This window comes from Montipora capricornis, chromosome 13 (assembly GCF_036669925.1).
Source record: "Montipora capricornis isolate CH-2021 chromosome 13, ASM3666992v2, whole genome shotgun sequence".
In the NCBI taxonomy this organism is placed as follows: domain Eukaryota; kingdom Metazoa; phylum Cnidaria; class Anthozoa; order Scleractinia; family Acroporidae; genus Montipora; species Montipora capricornis.
The window spans coordinates 14,577,980-14,592,979 of record NC_090895.1 but is presented as its reverse complement, the minus strand read 5'-3'; the positions used below and the strand labels follow the sequence as shown (position 1 = coordinate 14,592,979).

The window sequence follows — 15,000 nt, the reverse complement described above, 5'->3', positions numbered from 1 at the left end:
GACAAACACCTATAGATTTCTTTACTAAAACATCACCTAAAGAATTCGCAACCAAGGAAAAGTAGCCCTTGAAGTTTTCGGAAGAGATAATTTTGCATTGTTTGGCACTTAAAAAGGTCACCTGGCAGTTTCGGCTGACCAAATGGTTTGCTGGGAAGTTCTCAGAAGTTAACGTTCAGCTAGCAATTTCTGAAATGAAGGTATCATTCCTTAGAATTTTCGAACACTTCAATTTTCAGCTAAGATATCCGAACAGATCAATTTTTTCGAGGTGATAAAAAACATCTCTTTCGACAGTATCAGTATCAACGCAGGATGGTTTCGTGCTTCGCGACGGTAACGCATTTATATTTCTCAAGTTAGCTGTCAACACCACTGAAAGTTTTTGCACATTACTTTCTTTATATGTTGCTAGTTGTTTCCTTCTTCCATAAAATCGGAAAACCAGAAGAAAATGATCACTAAAGTAAGCCTCAGAGTTAAAAAAAAAAATTCTTTCGCTGGCAAATCTCAATATTACAAAATTTCTGGTGCACAAGGTAGCCTGCGCAAAATGGTCTGACAGCTGGCGGGTTTCCGCCGCCTACAGGCTGTTGAGGGTATTTACAATCTCCAACACTGCTTACAATGCAGCTATCCATGACATGGTTTTGCATGTTCATTACATTAGTTTCCTATGCTGCTATACCCTGGTGAAAATCTTTTCAAGATCTTTAAAGATCATCAAAGATCTTTAAACCTGCAAGAGATCTTTAAAGACGAAGATCTTAGCAATAAATCGCATGAAAGATCTTGCAAAGATTCTTGATGACATTCAAAAGAACTTACGAGGATCTTATTTGGATCTTAAAGGCATGATAACGTAGCATTCACATTTAAATGATATGGAAATACTTGGAACAAAGTAATTTATTCCCAGAGGGTTTGAATACATAGAACATTGGTTGCGGTAACAATTGAGAGAAACGCAGTATAACACTAGTGTTGACACTACTCGAGTATCAACTCTGTGGTGTTTTTCATCCCTAGGAGAACATTGAAAAATAGAACTTGATTTTAGCACTGGTGGTAACTCCTTAATTCGACCGCAACCACTGAGTTAGCCGAATTGGTCTTTAGACCTTATTCGCTTGTACATTTTGTATTCCCAATTTAGATAATATGAATGTTGCTCGGGAAATTTGGTCCTCTGTTTTGTTCATTAAAAAGAGTGCATGCAGACATATTCATGCTTGCATGCACTCTTTTTAATGAACAAGACAAAGGATCAAGTCTCCAGAGTATTATCACATGATCTGTTTTGGGAAAACAAAATGTACAAGCGAAGAAGGTCTATTGCCGCAATTAGAGCCAAAACTGGGGGTAGCTTTTGGAATGTTAAGACACACAAAAAGGACAATCCACTTCGTCTTATTACATCTTGCTGTGGTACTGCTATTGAAAGACTCTCTGCCTTTACAGAATTCTATCTTAAACCACTTTCCCAGAACCTTCCATCATTTATTAAGGACTTAATGAATAATCAACAAGATACAAGCCTTGAATGCAAAAGGTCTACTCCCAGTAGGTTCTCTGCTCGTTTCCTGGGATGTGGTGTCGATGTTTCCTAACATTGACAGCAACTTAGGTATTACCGCTGTTAGGAAGGCCCTTGATTCTAGATCTTCTAAATTTTCCTTTACTGATTGCATAGCTGAGGCTGTTGAAATTTGTCTCCTTGTTAACAATTGCCATTTCTCCGAACAAAATTTTGTACAAAAACATGGTACGGCCATGGGACCGAAAAATGCATGTAGTTATGCGGACTTAGCAATGAGCATAATCGATGCTCTGGTGGCGGTAGAGAGACGATAGTTTCGACCTCTGGGCCCAAGGTCTGCCTAAACTGCTTGAATTCACTGATTACATTAATTCCCTGTACCCCACCATCCAATTTGAATTGGTTTATTCAGATAGTTTTTTGCATGTTTTGGATCTTACATTACACCTTAAGGATGGGTTAATTGTTACTGACATTTATTCTAAGCCTCCTGACAACCACCTTTATTTGCCATTTTCTAGTTCACACCCGTTACATTGCAAAAGGGCAATTCCTTATGAGGTAGCCTTGAGAATTAAGCGCAATTGTTCCACTGATGTGAAGAATACAAAGGATATCTCAAGTTGCAAAATTACCCAGCAGATTTAGTTGACAAACAGTTTGATAAGGCTCTTAAAATCCCCAGATCCGAAATTTTAAGCAAAAAGGTGAACGCTAGCAAAAACGTTTTTCCTCTGGTACTTATAATCCCATTTTTTCAGACATTCAAAACATCATTAGGAGGCACTTTCATTTATTAAGATCTTCACCTCAAATCACAGAAATATTTCCAGCTGTGTCTGTTTTCCATGCTTACTGCCGAACCAATAATCTCAAAAAGGTTTTAGCACCATCTAAATCTCGACCAAGCTCTGCTGTTAATCAGACGGTCAATAAGTTTAAGATTAGATTCGGCAACCATAAATCGAATATACTCAACAATAGAAGAACACGTGAATTGGCATTTTAATAGTCTCCAACACGACATTTCTCAAATGAGTTTTGTCATCATCGAACAAATTATATCCTTCCAAACTCCATTACATTTAGACCAGTTACTACTTACCAGGGAAGCCTATTGGATGACTCAATTATTTACACTTAATCCGCATGGCCTTAACAAAAGGCGCGAATTCTGCTCCAAAAATCGTATTAATTACAGTAACTAATTAGACCGCCTCACATGTTTTTGCTTGAAAAATGATTCGTGGCTTGTCCAGTTTTCTTTTTTTATTATTTCGTTGTAAATAGTTTCAATTGTTATGTGATTTACGTTTTTTCGTTCATTGGCTCCGTTGGAGGGTTCTGTTATTTTTGTTTTAAACGTGCTGTTCATGGACCCTCAGCGGGAAATGTATTACAGTATTGTTTAAGGGCCTGCCCTGCTTTGGGACTATGGGCCCTGCTTTGGGACTATGTTATAGCCTTAATTATGATCATTCAGAGGCCTTTCGCTGGGGGTGTGTTACGTTTGACTTATCACATAACTTTTGTCACTTGATTGTACTCATGCTATTGTTATTTTGCTTGTAATTTTAGAAACTTTGTGTACTTCTTAATTAATTAAAAGCTGTATATAAGGCAGTACTTCTTATATGCACAACCATTGTAAAAAGTTTTTAGTTTTTAACGTTCGTCTGAGGAAGGGTGAAAAGCTGAATTGTCATTAAATCAAGTTGGACCAGTAGGAAGTTCACCCCACTGTTTTCTCTCACTATATACATATATAATATATATATATAATAAGTTAAAATGCTTCGGGCCAACAGAGATGCTGCGCCAGAAGGATCCGAAAGGATTCACAGTCCAAACCTCGAGAAGATAATTTAAAATTGTTACAGAGAACGAGGACGGACAACTTCGAGGGAAGGAAAATATATACAGTAAAAATTCTAAAAATGATAAAAAATTTAATAAAAAACGTTTCGGTATGTGACCTTCATCAGTTGCAGTGCAAGTGAATAGTAAATTACAATTTCCTTAAATAAATTTACAGTATCAAAAATAACAAAACATTACAAAGATGATTATATAACAGGGCGTGATAACACATATTCGCAAAAAAATTAACAAGTGATGAACAATCGGTAATTACTACGCGTGAAACCGATGACTATACGAAACAAACCCACGGGGAAAACCAACTCGAAAGATAAAATAAAAGAATACAAACATACAAGTAAAATGAAAAAAGAAAAGAAAAGGCTGTCGAGTCCACTTGAGAATGTAAAGGAGCTAGCGTTAAAAGTGAAATGGCGAGAGATAAAACAAATTCCTAATCAGAGCCCCTGAAACCATGCCGTCACCGGGCACAGAAGGCGCCCCGAACTGGGCCCTTAAACAGCAATATTGTAATAAATTCCCAGATGGGGGCCCCCGCCCAATTTACATGTGATCTCTACGTTAATTGTAGTTTATTCTTTTTTTCGAGTGAAATTCTTGACGCCTATTCAAGCCAAAAGGTGCCAAAGAAAACAACTGTGCACTCCAATATGCCTCTTTAGTGATAAGGAGTTTCTCGATGCTGCATGAGTTGTTGACAGTCTCCTGCACTTGATCAATACATTGGAATGAGAAGTCGCTTAAATCATGTGGTGTTTTGTTGAAATGTACCGCTACCTCACAAGTCTTTTTCTTAATGACCATAGCAGACTTATGGTTGCGAAATTTAACTCTGAAGTCAGTTGTTGTAGAACCAATGTATTGCAGGCGACATTTCTTGCACGAAGCCAAATAAATAATGTTCTTAGAATCACAAGAAAGTTTTGGCATCATCAGCAAACACCTAGTTGTCACATCATCAGCAAACACCTAGCGATTTTGGAATCCAATCCTAAATTGAAAGAGCTTTTTCCTCAAAATTCCATCATAGCATCCTTTCGAAGGTCTAAAAACCTTAAGGAATTGTTGGCGCCATCTCGTTATGGCCCCAACACTGAACGCGGAGAGATTGTTGAGGCTAAGGGTTGTTTTAAGTGTAAAAGAACAAGATGCGATCTCTGTCGCAACTTCTTAGTTGAATCAAATTCTTTCCTAAGTTTTCAAACAGGTAAAAGTTACAAAATGCGATCAAAATACGAATGAAAAACATGAAGAATTGCCCTGAGCGGGATTTGAACGCACGTCTCCCATATATATAGGAAGAATGAAAAAATGAGTCGCTGGCGAACTTCTCACAGGTCTGGTATATTGTAATTACGTGTAAACGTTTGGGCTTTGGGTCTTCTTTAGTACGCGCTAAAAACTAAAAACTAAAAATACCTGGTACAACTGAACTTGCGCTATTTATACAAAACTATGAACCAAAAGGTGTAAAATGTTTAAAATTACAAAAAAATTTATAAGAAATCACAATAATATGTCATGAATACGTGCGGTTGGAATAAATCGAGTGGACAATACGTGAGATAAGAAATAGTTAGCTCTATTCCGAAAAAGGCGTTAATCACCAGACATCGAAACTAATAATTTAAAATAAACAACAGGACTTAGTAAATCATGCAATCAGGTGGCGAAATGATGAGCCCAGGGCCCCTAAGAAGTAATAGAATCCCTGAACAGGGCCTGTGAGAATGCCGATCTGCACAGCCTAACCGGAAAAAAAGCCCAACTGGTTGCACAATTACTCCAGTGAATGATTAATTAAACCTTATTCTATTTTTGGAATTAAACTCGGATCTTTTGTTCAAGCCGTAAGGTTGGAGGGTGCATAACTGTGCGCACCAAAAAGCCTCTCTTGTAAGTAAAACCTTGTCCATATCATCAGTAGTGTCATTAACAATTTTTTCAATAACAATGAACTCAAAGTCAGACATGTGATGTTCTTTTCTATTGAAATGGACGGCCAATTCACACGTGGCCTTGTTGGTCAACATAGCCGATTTGTGATTACGAAATCAAAATAAGATCTTTCACAGCGCCTGTACAGGCCGTTTTTACTCCATTAGACAGATTAGACATTGTAGGTCGAAGAATGTCATCTATTTAGTCACCTGTAAAACATGCAAGATTCAATACGTAGGTTCAACATCGAATGAATTCAAGTCAGATTTCGTAATCACAAATCGGCTATGTTGAACCAACAACGTGTGTGTGAATTGGCCGTCCATTTCAATAGAAAAGAAACATCACATGTCTGACTTTGAGTTCATTGTTATTGAAAAAATTGTTAATGAAATTGTTATTGAAAAAAATTGTTAATGACTACTGATGATGATATGGACAAGGTTTTACTTACAAGAGAGGCTTTTTGGTGCGCACAGTTATGCACCCTCCAACCTTACGGCTTGAACAAAAGATCCGAGTTTAATTCCAAAAATAGAATAAGGTTTAATTAATCATTCACTGGAGTAATTGTGCAACCAGTTGGGCTTTTTTTTTTACGCTGTGCACGCTGTGCAGATCGGCATTCTCAGGCCCTGTTCAGGGATTCTATTACTTCTTAGGGGCCCTGGGCTCATCATTTCGCGCACATTTCGCCACCTGATTGCATGATTTACTAAGTCCTGTTGTTTATTTTAAATTATTATTAGTTTCGATGTCTGGTGATTAACGCCTTTTTCGGAATAGAGCTAACTATTTCTTATCTCACGTATTGTCCACTCGATTTATTCCAACCGCACGTATTACATGACATATTATTATTATGATTTTTTTAATTTTTTTTTTTTTAATTTTTTTTTTGTAAACATTTTACACCTTTTGGTTCATAGTTTTGTATAAATAGCGCAAGTTCAGTTGTACCAGGTATTTTTTTTTTAGTTTTTTAGCGTGTACTGAAGAAGCCCCGAGAAGCGAAACGTTTACACGAAATTATAATATACCAGACCTGTGAGAAGTTCTACATTTGCCAATGAACTCGATGCGTTTATTCAGTGTTGCTGTTTGCAGCTGGGATATGATGTATAATATTTTTCAGCTATGCATAAATTACAACTTTTTGTCACGTTTGTATAGTGTGAGGTGTTACAAAGAATTTTGGCAATTAAAGGACAGCAACACCGATTATACGATTTCGTGGAAAATTCTTAGTCACGCCTCGCACTATACAAACGTGACAAAACGTTGTAATTTATGCATAGCTGAAAAATACTACATCATATACCAGCCGCAAACAGCAACACTGAATAAATACAACGAGTTCATTAGCAAATGTAGGCACAACGAAAAATTCCTATTGAAGAATGTTAGGTAAATAGGAACGTGCAACACGAACAGTCATGTACGACTCAAAAAGCTGTAAACACGCAAAAAAAGAACGAGGCCAATATCTAGGCATCATAAACCGAACAAGCTAGGTCAATAAACTAAAGGATTTATAAGATGGGATAAAAAACACTGAAAAATTATCTTTAATCTTGCGGGATCAAGCGAGAAATCCCGAGCGGGCAGTATAGCTCCATCTTGCCCACTTGGGTAGCCAATCACAGTGCGGGATTTGGTTCATCTTGCCCTTTCACGAAACTAGTCACATAATAAATAGAGTTTCGATACATGCAAGTATTTGAAATAACACAAAAGTTATTATCTACTCCCTTGTAGGCAGGTGACATGCACATGTAGCTACCAAAATGTATTTGAGAAATTAATAGGCAATCATTAGCCAGGCCTCAGTTGTTTAAAAAGGTGCCCTAATGCTATCCATTGGATAAATTAATAACCACTGCATAACTCAATTGGTTCCCCAATACGTATCCACTGGATAGCAATTTATTCAGCGAATATAGCTATACACCTTTTGAACAGCTGGAGCCCAAAGGGTATCCAGACATCCTGTAGATTAGATGAAATTCAAGACAAATAGCTTATTACAGTTGAGCCCATGGTATAGTGGTATTAGTTACAGAGTACGTGAAAGGCAGGCTTTCAGGTCAACATTTCCCGAGAATACAAGCACCGTATGTGAAAATTTTGAAGAAATAATTAATTGTGAGTTCAGGATTTTGCTTTTTTCACAAAAAAGAGAATTTACTCAGGGAAACTGCCCTCGTCATTTGACAAAGGCTAGTCTCAGAACGTGGCTTTCATACCGTGTAGGAAAAGCGAAAGATGGCACTGCTTCGAGTGATGCCAACAAACGTGAACTAATGCACAGGTACCGTCATTCTTCCTGCCCAATTTTTTTCTCTCTTATAATGTTATATTTTTTGTAGAGTTGAGTTACATAGAAAAATGGATGAACACACTTAGCATCTGATGCGAAAAATAATGTTGATGCTTCCTCATCAAGCAAGAGTTCTCCGAACACTCTACACGAGTTCCAACAGAAGATGAAAGGAAAATACTTATGATGCATGAAGAGATACTTGGTTGTAAAGTCAATAAAGAGGGATTTTATTATTTCCTCCACCCACCCATTTCTTGGAGCATCCCTAGATGGAGTTACAGTAGTACTTGAAGAGTGTTTTTGCAGAGGTGTAGTCTAGGTATTTGCAAGAACAGTATACTATGCATACCATTACCAAGTGCAACAACAGTTATTCTGTTCAGGTTATCAATATGTAGATCTAGTTTTGTCTGACCTGAAGGAAATTATAATCCTTAATATATAACAAAGTTCATCTTTTTCAAAGAAATCTCTCCCTAAACTTCAAAGTTTTCATGGTCAGTATCTTGCTCTTGAGCTTGCTTATCCTCTTGTGCCCCTTGGTCTTTCCCGACATGATAAAGTTATTGAAAATCTTTGAACAAATTGCAAACTTTTAATAGACTATTAGTTATAGATGTTCTCTACCAAGTTGAGCTCTCATACTTTGCACCCCTGTCATTATTAGCCCAACTTGTAGTTAGGTCTAGCCCAGAGGCTGTAATCCTTTTGATCAGAATTAAGAATCAAAGTTAGTTAGTGGATTTTTTACCCAGTCTCCAACTTATGCATAAAGTCTTCCTGGAAACCAGGTTCTGGTTTTGTAATATCCCAGAGATGCAGCCTTTGCAAGATTGTACTCCACTGAGAGTTGTTATTAAAAAATGCACCAATATTAATTAAAGCCTGCTATTTTAGGAAAAGAGTAAAAGGTTTTTTTTGTTATTATTTGATATAACTGAAATAAACAAGAGAAAAAAATACATGCACTTGTCCATTGATCATGCTGATTTGCAAATAAGCTGAAAATTTGCTAACACAAGAGTTGAGGGCACACCCCTTTCACCCCACCCTACCCCCGGGAAAACTGACAGCTTGTGTTCATGCTAACAAAACGATTATCTTATGTGATTGAAAACAATGAAATGTACAATGTAGCCTTGTCCCATGTGTGCAACCCAGTTACTGTGTATTTTACTATTAGATATTTGAAGACACAGCTGATTTGTCACATTTGGGAATGGCACTTAATAAAGAAAGGTACTTTTTCACATTTGGGAATGGCACTTAATAAAGAAAGGTACTTTTTCAAGTAAATATGGTAATTACAAGAATGTATTTATGAAATATGCAATGCAACTGTGCTTGTAAATTTATGTAAGCCTCTTAACACTTCAAAGCCCCTTCTAATAAGATCCCTCGCAAATTAAGGGCTTTGAGGGCCCGAAGCTGAAGCTAAGCCCTACGGCACTAGATATACCGTAATAGAGGAAAAACTATCTCAAAGCCCACATTTATTTACAAGAGGCAGCAAAAAATTAGTGAGCATTGCACACACAAAGAAAATCATGTCAATTAGGCCACTCTTGCTAGAGTTTGGGAAAAATAAAGTCTAAATATGATAGTTCTTCACACGTTCAATTGCACATTCAACATGAATCTGAGGGTTTGCAATCCTTCTGGTTGCAAGCATTTCCTGTTCAGTAAACTGTCCTGATTGATTCATAAAGGGAGGGACATTCAACAATTCTTGATTATTGAACCCCCGATCCATGACCTAATCTCCTCGCTGTAATTTGTCAATAGAAGCAGATTTACTGGGTTATTTCCTTATAATAATAATAATAATAATAATAAATAATAATAATAATAATAAAATAATAAATTAAATTTATATAGCGCACATATCCTGTGCTCAAGGCGCTTTACAATGTTTATCTAAACATACAATATATTAAACTAAAAACATACAATCCATACAATATAAGCTAAATAAATAACTATACAAGTGATAGATATATATTCTACTATAAACATGAGTGTAATATGCATAAAACTATGATTAAACTTTAAAATAACGGGCAATTATTAACATATTTAGTAAAAAGACAGATTTTCAGTCTTTTCTTAAAGTTTTCAACAGTGTAAGGTTGCATAAGTCATGGGGTAAGCTGTTCCAAAGTCTTGGGGCCATATTCGAAAACTTAATGCTCTATTATCCCCATAAGTTTTTGTATATGATCTAGGTTCTTTTAATAACATATTCGAAACAGATCTTAATGATCTGGAGTACCGTCTGTACTGGAGTTTTTGTCTTTAAATAGTCTGGTGCATTATCATTGAGACATTTAAATACAATAAGTAAAATCTTGAATATAGATCTATAGTAGAGAGAGAAATAGTATCAGAAATACACTATCAGAAAATAGTATCAGAAATACAGCCACCATAGAGATTTGAAATAAAACAAACACTGCCACTTGGAGTAATAACGACCAATGCCTTGAGAGTATTTAGTGTTCTTGTAAGTTGAGAAGGTAAGCTGTTGTGCTTCTATGTTACTTGGTTTCTCAACATAGATCTCATTGCATCGATGATTACTGTTGTTCCCTTGTACTTGTTTTTGAAGCATGCAGGCTTGTGTAAGTCAATGATTTGTCTGTCAGGGAAAAGGTGTCTAGTTCTTTATATATGTAGTACACAAACTTTGTCCAAGTAACAATTATTCGGCCACAAGACTCTGAGATATTCTATATCTTGCAGCTAAATCCTCCTCCACTGACAAGGTCTTTTTGGGGCCTGCCTTCTCTCTTTTTTTGGGCATCATTCTGTTCAGTGTTACTGTACACAAGTTTAGAGGCTGCATCCCTACCTAAAAAGCTAAGAGCTATGCTGAAAACTTCATAGTTTGGAAACCCAGTATAAATCTCAACAATTTTTGAATTACTCTTATATTATCAATGTTAAAGAGACTTTGTTGGAACATGCTTTCCAACTCTTTCCTAAGCTCCAGTTCTAGTTCAAGTTGTTTCATTTTTTCAGTAAGTTCTTTTTCGAGTTCATTTAAGCGCTTCACTTCTTCTTCCTTTTCTTTTAAGCTGCTCCACTAAAAGTTCTTCTTTGCTTTTACCTGCCTCAGCTTTATCAGTAGTGACACTTGGAAATCCATAATCTTGGCATGGAATACTTACAGATTCTAATTCAGCTAAATTATCGACAGGGTTAGATTGAGAGTTCAGTATAACTTTATCTAATTTTGACTCGGCTCTTTGTTGTCTCACATCCAGCTGAGTGATAAAAAGGGCCTTTCTGCTTTGGCTTTTCCTCCGCTGAAAAAATGAATCTTGTCGGAACAGATCCACTTTTGAGATACCTTTTTCCTCCCACACACCACATAAAAAACAATCTTCAGAAAAGTGCTCACTGCAGAGATAAGAATGTTTCGACACAGGAGGGTCTTTTCTCTTTATTTTTTTAAGCAGCCAAGTTCGAAGCTTAGCATTGTTTACAGGTAAAGAATGCCATGACACAGTTTTGAACATTCGGGCTTGTTACTTCTGTTAACATATCCATAAGCAATGCAGTGCCTTACCATGCTTTTTACGTCAGAATCAGGCCAGATGAACGACCAGCCGCAAACACAAACGAAGAAAACAGTCCACAGAGGTCAAAAAGCCATGCAATTCTTTAAGGTACACTGTATTTCTCGATTGATTGACCCGAAAGCCTTGCTTTCGTGCGCACTGAAAGTAACACCGCTGAAACGTGGGCTCAACTGTAATAACAGCTATTGACTTACATGTAATCTATACCTTTATGGGAAAACATGCCTCCTATTAAATGGATGAGTATCAAGAAACTAAAATTGATAAAAGAAAAAACTGAGTTCCTCTTTATTCACTCAAAATTTACTACAGCAGCAACGCTTGCCATCAATCTGCTTTGGTCAAGACATTGTTCAGCCTTCTCAAACTGCCAGGAATGCTGTCACTTTTGACAGTACCATGTCAATGCTGCCTCATCATATTAGACTGTATGTAAAATCTGCATTCTATCACCTTTGTAATCTATCATATATAATGATGATCAGAAAATTTATACCAATGGAAACAAAACATCAAAACACTCAGATATGTCCGAAAATGCACGCAGATTTCAATAAGCGTCACAAAGTGTCCCTTTGCTCTTCTCCCTAACTTCAGCATCACTCATGTCTCTCTGATACAGACAATTTGTCACAAAGTGTCCCACAAATGCTGCTCGTCAAGTAAAGATAACCAGCTGCATTTACCCTCACCAAAAATAATAACCCTAACCTTCCCACTTACCTCATGACTTGTAAAGCACTTAGATCATGTCTGGATAGAAGCTATAAAAGAAACATTATTATTATTATTATTATTATTATTATTATTATTATTATTATTATTATTAAACTTCTTAAATAACTGAAAATTTATGCAAGTAAATATCGATAATTATTATTATCTTTCTTTTACAAAGACTACACATATATTATCACTTTCACCATTCAAGTGTTTAGTAGTAAGTGGGTCTATGAGCTCTCCCTTAAATGCATCAATTAAGATCTTACCTTCTTCACTGTTGTTCTCAATGTACTTTTTGACCATACTAAAAATAGTAGTCACAGCTTGAGTACATTAATTCACTTGCAGAAGGTTTCAACCTGAACACACTTTTGACACTGTCAGGAGATATATTCTTTGCAGATGATGCAACAAAGAGAGATTCAAAGATATCAGGCTTAGCATGCACTGCAGGTAACACATCTAGGATCTCTAGTCCTGCTGCAAAGTGGTCCAGCATTGCAATTCGCTTGCTCAAGACCAATTGTGTAATTAGGCCTTGAGCCACCACTGGACAATTTTCATCCTTAAAAACAAAAAAAATGAATGACAAGTTAGGAAATAAGTACCAAAATGTAATTAATGAATCTGTTTCTAAACAGCAGTTAGCCACAAAAAAAAAAAAAAAAAACAGAAAGCTGGGTACCATTATAATAATTTTACCCTGTGAGAAATAAATAAATCTGCTTTTGGACTCTGATGTGAAACAAATGAAGCTGCATGGTGTGGTGTTTTAAAAAAAAAGTACAATAGTTTTAAGAGATATCGACCAGTTCGTAAATAATAACACTACATAAGTAAAATCTTTCAATGACAACAATTATGTAGCATGAAATGCTCGGTGGCAAAATCTTGCTGCAGAATTTCTACAAAACCTCTCAGTTTTGCTACATAAATTTCGAACTGTATTCAGAACAGGAGGTGCGACAAGATGAAGAAAAAAAAAAACTACTCAAAGGTGGCCATGTGATCAACTCAACTCAAGAAAAGAGTATAGACCATATCATCATATCATATCATATATATTTATTTTTACCCTCGGATTTTTTAGAGTTGCTTGGTGTAGCTAATATCTCTCCGAGCATTTACCCTCCCAACCATGATACACCACAGAAGACAGACCACAACACCGGGAACTACATGCCCCCTCTTTGCGACAACTGTGCGGGTTGTTTTACGTCCCACAAAATTATGAACATTGAAGGGTTGAAGGGTTGTGAGACGGGACCTCCGGCTTGTCGTCCTTATCCGAGAAGACTAGAGAGTCTAACCATTTGCAGATGTAATTACAAAGGCAGCACTTTCTCCTCTCCTCAGTTATTTAAAGACCCTGAGTGTTGGTCCTGGCCGGAGTTGAACTCACGACCTCCCGCGTGACAGCCCGGTGCTCAACCAACTGAGCCACCGGTGCGCGGTGCGCCGTATTCATAAATAACGGCTAAGTAATTATTCTTTTGTCTTTATGCTAATCATCCTCACTAGCCTCGTTAGCACGAACAAAATTCAAAAGAATCTTTTCTCCAAAGTGAGGCTAGTGAGGATAATTAGCACAAGGACAAAAGAATAATTTCTTGGTCGCCATTTATAAATACGGTCTATACAGTATCTGGGTTATTTTATACAGAGTGACCTATGATCTGAAAAAGTACAATGTATGTACCGAAAATGCTTCAGACACAAAAATCACTGATCAAATAGAAACATTGCAGGGAGAAAGGCAGGTGTCTCAGTTTCACAATGGGAAATACAACAAGTAAAAAAAGTATACTGTTTGTTTTACGATGAGCTACCCCATCACCTGTTTTTTTTACCTTGTCATTTAATTTAATTATGGTTCTTTCAAAATTTATTACTAGTACGCGCAGTTCTTATGTTTAATTATGTTAAAACTCATCACAAATAGATGAGCTTGGGAACTGGTGCCTAAAAGGTTAGCGGGGAGCAGAAGCCATAAGCCAAAGGGGAGGTAACCATGGCAACCCTGGAAGCGGGAACCACCCCCACACGCAGCCGCTAACTGGCACACCGTCACACTGAGTAATCAGTGGAAACAACTTACCTGACCCATAGTTACCTACCTAGAGATCAAGGGAAGGGAGCGGGAGGGACGGGAAGGGGCGAGAATCCGCAAAGATTCGCTAACAGAGAGCAATTGATCCGCAAAGATCAACAAGCAACAATGCATGAGAAAGGCAACATGATGCAAAGGCCCTGCAAATCTTTAAAGGGCCACCCCGCAGGTCACGTACCGTAAAGGGTGAGACCGCTGACTGCATTAGTTCGAGTCTAACTTAGCCTAAATTATATTTAGCCACATTTAATTGTCACTGAAAAGCCCCCTGGGCATTGTGAATAAAGTATTGTATTGCATTGTATTTCAGGGACAAGGGGAAACTGTACTTTACTTACTGTCAACATTAGTGTCAACCCACTTTCTTCCATGAGCCTCAAAATCATTGTCAGCATTTAGAGCAGCTATTTCATCCTTACTGCTTAACATTGCCTATTTAAAAAAATAAGTTGAAAGACAAGGAATATAATTTTATTATTTATTTGTAGCATTCTTATCCTAGAAATAGCAAGATACACTGTAGTGACCTTATTTATTTCATAAAAAAAAAAAATTGCATGACCTTGCACGGTTAGCATTAAATGTTTAGTTGCCTTTTACTCTGATTTCTGCATGCCTGAAGGAATAGTACAAGTCATGGACTGTAGAAAGCTTAGTATGCTATTGTATCTATCACTTTCAACCCCAGTGGCCTACATTTGTATCAAACCCCAGCCCACCAAATTAAAACATTTGCAAACTAATATTTTCTTAAAATAAAGTTGTACTTGAACCTTTTCTTGTAAATGTTGCACATGCACACATCATTACACGACATAACAGGCACAAAAGATATTATTAATTCATTTCATTTTTTGTAACTGTTTTCCGGAGGTTCTTAATAGTCAAGGACAAAAAA

The 15,000-nt window shown here is 36.9% G+C and overlaps 1 protein-coding gene and 2 long non-coding RNA genes across 3 annotated transcripts in view; all 3 read right to left on the bottom strand.

The window, feature by feature from the left end:
- The window catches only part of LOC138029455 (NLR family CARD domain-containing protein 4-like), a 281,844-nt gene that overhangs the window by 83,470 nt on the left and 183,374 nt on the right, over positions 1-15,000 (bottom strand). The gene's annotated exons all lie outside the window — the stretch shown is intronic.
- The window catches only part of LOC138029182 (uncharacterized), a 377,995-nt gene that overhangs the window by 188,913 nt on the left and 174,082 nt on the right, over positions 1-15,000 (bottom strand). The gene's annotated exons all lie outside the window — the stretch shown is intronic.
- LOC138029179 (uncharacterized) overlaps positions 11,991-15,000 on the bottom strand; it is a 3,993-nt gene continuing 983 nt past the window's right edge. The window contains exons 2-4 of the long non-coding RNA XR_011127832.1: positions 14,441-14,534; positions 12,259-12,557; positions 11,991-12,033 (exon numbers count right to left, since the gene is read on the bottom strand). This is a non-coding gene — a long non-coding RNA (uncharacterized lncRNA). The remainder of the gene's footprint in view (positions 12,034-12,258; positions 12,558-14,440; positions 14,535-15,000) is intronic.